We start from the raw sequence: 10,214 nt of genomic DNA, 5'->3' as shown, positions 1-10,214 counted from the left end.
TGTGTGTGTGTGTGTGTATCTGAGCTAGGACTGTTTTCAGCCCAGTCCCAATAACTGACCACCAGACCAAAAAGAGAGCAAAAGAACAAGGGAGGAAAACAAGGTCCATGGCTAACAATGCTAGCTGTTTTGCTGGGAACACCACAGAGAAGACATGCAACAGAGAACATGCCTTTTCATGGTTTGTGGGTATGTGGACATTTCTTCATGAAACCAAATTTGACCCTTAAGATTTGGGTACACAGATAAAGAGGAATAAACTCTGTCATTGTCTGTGTTTTAGGGCAAGCATAGTTAATGAAAACTTCAACAAAAATGAAAATGTGTTACTTGAAATTAAGATGAAACTAAACACATTTTCAAAGGTAAGCAATTATCTGTTTTTATTCGGCTTAATTTGATTTCCACTTGAAAATAGAGTATCACACATGCTTATTTATGGGCCTGTCGTATCCAGCTGAGAAAGACCATGCAGCCATGTTCAGTCATCAGCATAAGCTTGCTTTGGCCTAAATAGGCTTTGTCAGTTCAATCCATTTTGTGTATCTACATCACTGCGTTGCTATTAGATGAAGACGTGTTACTGTGTCACTTCTGTCCTTGCTTAATTTAGTTAAAAGGAAGAAAGTAAATCATTTTTTTAAGGTCTGCAAATTCAGAGAAAATTTGAACACACATATGTAAATATACAGCAATTGATCGGTTTCTTTAAACTTTGTGTTTCTTTATCCTTCAAGATAATATTAGCAGAATACAGACGAAAAAGATGCAAATCAGCTGACTGCTGACACACTAAATTACGCCTGATACTCTAAACCATTAACACACATGTTCAGCCACACAGTTAAATGTCCTGTCTTGTGCATGGTTGCAGACATACACGCACACACATGCGGTTTGGTGATTTACTAGTACAGATGAGGCCCTGGGAGTACCTCTGCCACCACAGCACTCAAATCAAAACTGTCAACAGGGACCCTGGAGGAAGGGAGGAATCAAAAAATATCTCCTTGCTTTTCCTCCTCACCATGACCTGTGTGTGTGGAGACGAGTTGGTGTGAGTGCATATATCTATTTGTGTGCGTGTGTAGGTGTGAGAAATGTGTGAAAAGATGGGCGAAACCTATCAGCTGGCTATGTGGGAGATCGGCAGGATGCCCGATTCACCTTCTCCCCCTCTGCCTGGCCATTATTCCTCAGGAAATATACGCCTTTGGATGCATGGTGGCCAGAGGCTTGTTTACTTGCTAAACAACCTTGGTAGCTGAGTGGCATTTTCAGTGATGCGGCGAGGAAGATTGACTGTCTGCCGGCGCTGGTTGGGTGTCCACAGTCCCGATGCATTCTTTACTATCTCTGCCAGCTTGCTCGCCTCCCATTACATACCAGCTCACCTCACAGGCAGAAACACACAGATGCCATTTGTGTACTCATCTGTGAGCTTACATACACATATGCAAATACTCATGCACCCAAATACACACACACACACACACACACACACACACACACACACACACACTCCAGCCCATTTTTATCCAAATGAATTGGCTGTTCCACACGTGCATGATATCTATCCCACCCCTGGATCCAATTTTCATGTTGATGAAACTGTGAATTTACAGTATAAATGCATCTAAACATACTGGTGTGTGAGGTGCCTATTATAATACAGCTGATGAGTGATTGCACGGGTTTTACCATGCCATTATCATTGTAATCACTGTAATCATTTGACCCTCTTTTGGTCATTTCGGTAAACGTGCAACCTTCATACCTGGCAGTCTCTCTGTGTGAAGCGATGCAGGAATGACTCGGGGAACGGCGCAAATTGATTTAGGGAGGCAGGGGAGAAACGCCTGCCAGTTCGCTATCAAAGTTCATGCATTGTATTTACCCGAGCCCGATTACCTTAACAAGGCACATATATCACATAATTAATCCAGAAGATTACCATCAAAAATCCATAAACCAGTAACATGCTTCCTTGCGCTCTGCCATTAATTATATTTGTGGTGCTGAAAGAACAAGAGATTGAAAACAGAGAGACAAAAAAAGAGAAAGAGGCATACATGAAATAGAGAGGCAGCCACAGACCAAAAAGGCATATGGCATTTTTAATAAACAAACAGATTACACTGTAATTCATCACATTATCAAGATAGCTTTGCGTTATTGACAACTGCATTGACTGCGAGATGAACATATGAGCACTGGTATGAAGATTTAAGGTATAATATAAAAAGGTATCATAATCCTACCCTTACATAAACAGACCAGCAGAGACCTGCAATGTGTATGTTACATAGAAAATATAAAACATAAGTGTATGAAGAAATGTATACATGCAGCACATACTATGCTCGGATTCAAAAATCAAGGCTGACTTCCCTATTACTGATCAATTTTTGTCAGATTGCATAAATTCCTTCTCTGCTGATTGAGGTTTCAAGGCGCAAGTGTCGATTTTTAAAGCCCATTATTTTCTGACTGACGGATATAGACATTGTCAGCAAGACATTTAGGCCTTCAGGCATCGCTGGAGGATGGTGCTGGGACCTGTTTCGTGGCTTTGATTCCACCTCAACCAACTTGCTCTCTTACCAGACTTTTTTTTTTTGTCCATCGTCTGACTTTGTTGCGTTTTCTGTCTCAAGGTAGGAGTACTTTAAAATAATCATACATCTTTCAAAAAGTGTCTGCCAGTGTGTGTAACATCTTTATCACTCTTGGCGTCGGGCTGATTTTGCTAGCCTTGCCTATGGCGTGTTTGACAAAAGAGGGAGCACCTTGTCAAAAGGTCAGCCCCTGAGCACAAACAAGGAGACAAACCAAGACATACAAGTCAAAATCTTCAACACTGGGTGGTGATTTTTTTAGACCCTCTCAAACATACTTCTTATTTTTACAGTCTTGGAACCAAACAGACTGACACCACTAGTTTAATACATCAAATCCTAATGGGTATTCTTCTGATTTCCATTTCTGTATTTCCAAAGGTACATCTTTAGCTCTCTATACCCTTTTCACCTGGTGTCCCAGTTTCATATACCTTCTCTGACATCTCATCCTATATTCTTTGCTCCTTTTCTGCAATGATCTCTCCATTTGTTTCCCCACTTGCAGTGTCTTCCTGTCTGATGCTAACATCTGACTTTTCACCTCTGTGGATGTTGTGCATCTCTTTTCCTTCTTCTCTTGTCTTTGCTCATGTCTACTCCCCTCCCTCTTTTTTCTTTCTGCATGATGGTGATGGATGGGCCATATGGATGAGTGGGCTGTGAGAGGGGCTGTGATGAAGACTGGCCTTGGAGGGGAGAAAGTAAGAGTGAGAGGTGTGCGGGGAGCAGGGTGGGGAGGGGGGTAACATGAAAGAAAGGGAAAAGTAGTGTATGCAGAAAGAAGGACAGAGAGACTGAGAAAAGTAGTGAGAGGTGGAGCAGACAAAGAGAGCAGGACGGGAGAAAATAGGAACATGAGCGGATGAAGATGATGATGGGTGTAGGCCTGAGGGCTTTGCTGTTAAGGTTAGGGGGTGTACTGACCCTGCCCTGTGCCTGGGGCTGTGCCTTGGATCAAGTCCTAGGCTGATCCAACACCAGGTGATAAGGTGAGATGGAATTGGGAAGGCTGCATATCCTGCAAAGACCAAGCTGTATAGACTTAAAACTAAAGTCTATAAGACTTTACAAAAGATACTTTTTGATCTATACTGCATTTTGATGTAGGGGAGCAGAACCTCCACTCAATTTTAGAAAAGGTGTACCGATTACAAGATATCATTAAGAGAGATGCATGGCTAGTTCAAATCATTACAGTAGTCACATTTTGAATGCATGTGTATGTCTTTTGTCCCTCTCCTCTTTTCCTTCTCCTGTTTGGATTGCATCATAGGCTACTTAGTGATAGCCTTTTATAGCTTGTCTGCTTGTACTGTAAGCAGCAAGTAATCCATGAAAAAGCACATAGTTATCTACTCTCTACACCTAAAATAAAAACGCACTGTTTCTTTATTCATTCATCTCTATTTAGTGAAACAACCAAAAGCACGATCATGTGCACTCACTTTATTAACAATGTCTTCCATCAGGTGAAATATGGAAATAAGAAACTTATATAACAACAACATTGTCAAGCCCACAACCAGTGGCGTATAAAGCCCCTTTCACATTGGACAAAAAGCCTACTAACACCCACTAACATCTGACTTTTGCCTTCAGTGGGAAAGGGTACAATCGGCTTTCATTCCCGGGTCAAATGACTCTGCAGTAGGCAGGGGTGTTTATCGGCCCAAGCTCCAATTGACAGTGATGGAAAAATGACACCTAAGGGGACAGAATCATTTTTGTCCCTTTCCAGATATGACGCTTGTTCCAGACGTTGGCACATAAATAGCCAGGAACAGTTGTTTTTTTTACAGTCTTTGGGGACAATGTGCAACACAATTTTGTTCTGTATCGTACAAAATAAAACACTGGCAAGACAGTGAGGTGAGAGAACTTCTCCTGACATGTTGGTGTTGAGTTTGAAAGAGAGACTGAAGTAAAAGATATGAAAAAGTAAATAAAAGGAACCATGTCACTGGCCTCCATGCTGCTTTCTACTGCTTTTCACTAACCTTGTTTTTCGGCGTGTTTATGATGTCAAACATGACACATGAGACAAAAAACAGAAAGGCAAACATTTTTCATCCCTTGGCTCATCTCGTATCAAAGGCTCAGACTAGGTTCATCTTTAGTGTTATACATTTTGTTGTTATTGTATATGATAAAATCAAAAACGATGCTACTGTCATGAGGTAAAGACTCATCTTGTGACCAACTGACCCATCATGATGAACATAAACACTGTTTCAAATCTTAAAACTAATTTGTCTGGGACAGGAAAATCGTATAAAAATATCCAGCTTCAGATGATACAGTACATGTGGATTAAAATCAGATATGCACAAATAAACAGGAAACAAATATGCACAGAAAGGCACACACACCTCCTCCTCTGTAGGGCATAGCTTCTCTAAGAACTAGAGATATCCAGCATAAAAGGATATCATCTGATTTGTACAATAACGCACAATAACGGAGAAGAATGCTTTAATATTGAATGAGCAAAGGTGCTTGACTCAGCCATATATCTTTACATCCCATTGCATCCTACACATAAATGCAGGGATCTTGAGATGATAGCTGAATTGTTAAGGCCCATGATTTTCTACTAGCGCCATAAATACGCCACATCCCATCCTGTCAACGACGTAGCCCATCCATCCAACTTCCTACTTACATTCTATTACCAGGCAAGGAAATGAAGGATCCCTTGAGACCCCCCTAAAGGGGATCCATTTAGAAAGGAGGGAAGTGGTTCACTGGAAGATTTTTGACCCTTTTCACCTGCCTTGAAGCCTGTGGGGACTGCAGGGGCTCGCATAGCTCTGTCACTGACAGAGCCCTGGGGGCCTGACACCTCCACAGTTCTGCGATGTGACAACGAGAGACAGAAGAGGCCAAGAGTAGGTTCCTGATGACAGACCTCAGAGTCCCACAGCTCCAGGACAGGTGAAAAGGGTCAAAAATAGGGTAGGAGGGAAGGAAATTCAGAAATGGTTGGAACCATTCAAGAGTTGGTGGGACAAAGGTGTTTCTGACACACAATTAGATCTGGACATGTATTTGTCACACAGGTTGGAATAACTATGCTATGAGTTAGACTGGGATTAAAAAGAACTTCTTTAGAGTAAGACTTGAGTTATTTATGAAGCTTCCCACACACAATCTCAGCAAGGAGTAGAAGATGAGATGCATTACCCTTCTCAAAAATGAAATCAAAATTAAAGATGACATGTTGCATTTCTTCTCTGTGGATTCAACACAATCAAAAGACTGACAGGATGAACTAGCGACTTTGATGCTGCAGAAACAGTAGTATCACTTTTAAGTGTATGACTTATGTAAAACCTAAAAATATATTCTTGCCAAAACTGATAAAAATGACATACCCAAATTGCAGTTCATCTGTCTCTTTAAATGGCTTACACCAGTTGAGTTCAATTATTTTTTTATTTTTTTATTTTATTTATTTTTTTTATTTTTTATTTTTTTATTGTAGTACTTTATTAAGTGATGTTAAACCAGTGGGCCAATTTAACCGAGACATCTGAGTGTGTGTTTGTGAGCCTGTGCATGTTGCCATTTCCATCAGCTCTAAAGTCCACGTAGCCTTAGCTCTGAACAAACATCTATCAGTGGCGACAGGCCTCTTCCCCTGGGCTTTCACCCCAGCACCCAACTGGAGCTGACCTGTCCAATCTTATCTGGACCACGAGAGCCCTGTTTGCTTCACCCCCCTCCCTCTCTCGTCTCCTCCCATCATCCGCTAACTGCCAACCTTAATCTGAGGATAATCCCATCTAACCCACACCAGTAATAGCTGGAAGGCAGGTTTATTGTTTCTGGAGTCTAAGAGGATACTGTAAACTGTCTGACAGACTGACAGACAGAATGTTTATGGCCACTTAACTACAAAAAGATAAAGTAATGACATCCAATCTAATTCTTAAAACTGTAGCTCAATCTCTCCTGCAGAGAATCGATTTAAGATGGTGCCAATGTTTGTGCTGTCGATGAACAACATGGGTTCTTTGTTGACATCCATGAGGACTAATAAAATCAACATCATAGTTGAATATTTATCATGAGATTTAATGCTAAGCTGACAGTGTTTCATAAATAGTTTTGAGTGAATCCATGGCCCAATACATCCATTATTCTGCTACCCGGCAAAATGTATAAATTCTCCTCATGATCCATGTATTGACAGAGGACTGTAGCAGATACTGTATCAATTATGATGTGGGTCAAAAGTGCAAGCTGCTTACTCAATGTATGGTACAGGTTTTGGAAGAGAAAAAGCTAATTAACATTGTAAAGTGCGTCTAGAGCTTGTTTGCGCATAACCTTGTAAGGCATCACATGTCTGTTTGTGTGCTACACAAATAAATCAACTAATTGAATATGCAAAGAACAGCGGTATATCAGTGGCAAACACAAACAGAACAAGAAACAAAGTAGGACACATCGTGAGCTATTTATTAAAACCAAATGATAAACAATGTCCATCAGGGCTGCCAATGAAAAAGACTGAGCCAACATATACCATAAAAATGTCTGAACAGCAATCAGATAAAAAGACCATTAAAAAAAGTTGGTTGACAAAACTAGGAATACAAGATTTATTATCATTTATTCATCATGACACCAAATCTATGTGAAAACTGAAACCTATGTAGGGCTACAGAACAATTAAGGATTCATCATATGTTTTAGAGTGTCTTTTCGAAATATTTGTTGTGTTTGCAAAACTTAAACTTGAAATGAACTGAAACCTTTCATGAGAAGGTGATAATTTCCAACTAAGGGAATGAAAGCTCCCCAATGTCTTTTCTGGCCAGCTCGCCAGAAATGGAATATAGCAGGTCATTATGGCTTGGCTGCTTCCTGGCTTTTCATAATATACTGCTAAATGAGATGAAAAGGTGGGGCGCTCGGTGACTTAGTGTCAGACCTGTGTTTGTGTGTCTGTGTGTGTGTTTGTCTGTCTGATGAGTGTCAGGCTAAAATGTGGATGTCTCCTTCAAACAGAATGAGCTGAAATGGCGAAGTCGACCCATCCCTTCTCATGCTCCAACATGATCTAGCACAGGTAACACCATTAGCATGGGAAAAAGGTCACTTTGAGGAGTAGAAATCAAATACAGGGATTTGGGCAGGGCCATTAAGCCACCGGGGCTATTAGTATTCATGCGGTGCAGATTAATGGAAAATATGAGCCCTACAGAGGGGCCATGGTATTAAACTCGATAAGAGCTGATTTGCCCAACCTCCGACATCCCTGTTTTCCCACACCCTATTTCTACTCTTTTCTGTATTAATATTAATGATCATATATATTTTTTTCATTTGAAGGCAGAATACTGTCAGATTGCAGGGTTTTGTGACTCACCCAGCTGCCACTGCTATGATTGGCAAAGGTGTGATTAATTGTCAACCAGGGGACCTAACATAGCTAGTCATGCAGAACACTGTCAGTGAAGCAAATGGTAATCGGGTAACTTAATATTCTTAAATGGTGATGATGCTTCATGATAAAGTCTTAAAAGCAATGTTTCTCCTTCTAATCTTCTCCAAGCGTTGTAGCTGCTTGTTGGTCTGTTATATTAAAGCCGGTCAGTGTATTTATAGTTTAGCATACAAGTTTTCAGTGCCAGTAGAGATTGTTGTGAGCAAAGACAACATGAGAAAGTGTAAGAAAGGCTTAGCAATCAGCTTTATTTCAGAAATACAAATCTAGCAAAGCCAGCCCCACAGTAACTGAGGGGAATGTAAGCTATGATTTGATTACATAACAAATCAAGCAGCAGTAACTTAATAATGGCATTTAATTACTACTTCTCACATACTATGGCATGGCTGGCTATGTATCAAATGTGTTTAAAATCTAATGTGGCGAGCCTAAATTCATAATAAAACTACTTGTCTCACCTGCAAATTACATTAAATGAGGTGCTCTTAGTGCGTCTTTTAATCAGTGGAAATGTATTAAGCTTTGTTTGTTGCCCATCACTGACAAACAAAATGTTTTTTTATTGGGTGTGACAAATCTCAGGTTGTGCAGACTGTATGAAAAGCTTAGATGATGCCAGTTGCCACTCCTGGCAGATCCCCACCCAACAGTGGCCATGCCCCCGCCCATCCCTCCACCTCCTCCAACCCCTCCACCCTACAGTCGCCCCTGTCCCCCCAGCACACCCCGCCTTCCGCTCCATCTGTCGGCCAATAACCTGCTGGAGCCTGCCATGCCGTTAGCGCACCTGTGCCTGCCACCTCAAATAGAGCTGTTTGACGCACGGAGGCGGCATGTAACCAAACACAAGCACACAGCCTATACTTCCAGACATACAGTACGTGTATATACACTCTGGTCAGCATGTATCCTGAGGGGCAGGCCAAAGTTGTCATCTGAAGGACTTTGTCCACTTACTAAGTCATCCATTTATTGGAAACTCAGCAGTGAAAAGGTTGCAGACAGGAACTTGCTCCCCTTTTATGTTTCTTTCAGATACACTTGCTTCCTGGACTGTGACCACAAGAGCACAATGGGACTGCCTAAGGCCATGGTCCTACTGTCCCATTACCTTACACGGCCCATGCTTCCATCCACATGGGGCACATGTGCCACAGGGAGATGGCCACCTCTTTCCTCATTAGCTATGAAGTAATGGCTGTGGTCCACAGAGTCTTGCCCTCCATTCCCCCTGTGCAACACAAGTGCTCTCTTACCAGTATCAACAACCTCCCCCAGCTGCCGCTCAGGCATCTCTTTGCATCTCCTTCAGACATCTGCTTACCAAAGAGGACTGTCACAATACAAAGTAAGACTGTATATAGAATATACAAAAAGATAATAAAATTAATTAAAATGTATTTAGTATCTTGACACATTACTTGTCCCACTTAATGCTGGAATGTTGGCCCTGTTCTGGGATTTGTTTGGAATGTTTCCATAAGAAGATGTTTAATGAGAAGACAGTCAAAAGTTGAATTGTTTGAGCTTTGGATGTCAACTAACTCCAATCCAATTACATTCAGTTCACATACTTTGACATATTTCCTTCAGTTAATGCACCCCAACTGGGTCTTCAATGGCACTCCTCCAAAAACAACTGCTTTAATCCTTCCATTTGGGCAGGAGCATGCCGTTCAAACATCTGTCATGCAGTTCAAATGTGACTCAAGCATTTTAAATGACACACACTTTAAAGTATTTGAATCGCAGGAGCATTTGGAAACTTAGCGCCAAAGACAAAAATACCAATTAACTGAATCTATATGTATACAACACAATCAAACCCATTATAATCATATCTAGAATCAGCATATACCAATGCAGTTATTAAGCTAATGTGCTAATGTAATGTGTAATGTGAATAGTTTCATTTTCACTGTTAGTACATACATGATCGGCTGCAGTATGCCTTTCATTTTCATAGTCAACAGTTCATTTGGGTGTGTTGAAGACAAGATGCGCTTGAAAATACTGAGCACTATGAGTGGCATTTAACTCAACAGGAAGCTGATGCCATAGAAGCCAACTGTTGAATGACAGGCCATTAATAAAACACCTGTTCTACTTTCTGAGGAAAATGTCAAGACTTGAGA

Source organism: Morone saxatilis, unplaced genomic scaffold (assembly GCF_004916995.1).
Source record: "Morone saxatilis isolate NCDOM2014 unplaced genomic scaffold, NCSU_SB_2.0 Contig4, whole genome shotgun sequence".
Taxonomy (NCBI): Eukaryota; Metazoa; Chordata; class Actinopteri; family Moronidae; genus Morone; species Morone saxatilis.
This window is presented reverse-complemented; position numbering follows the sequence as displayed.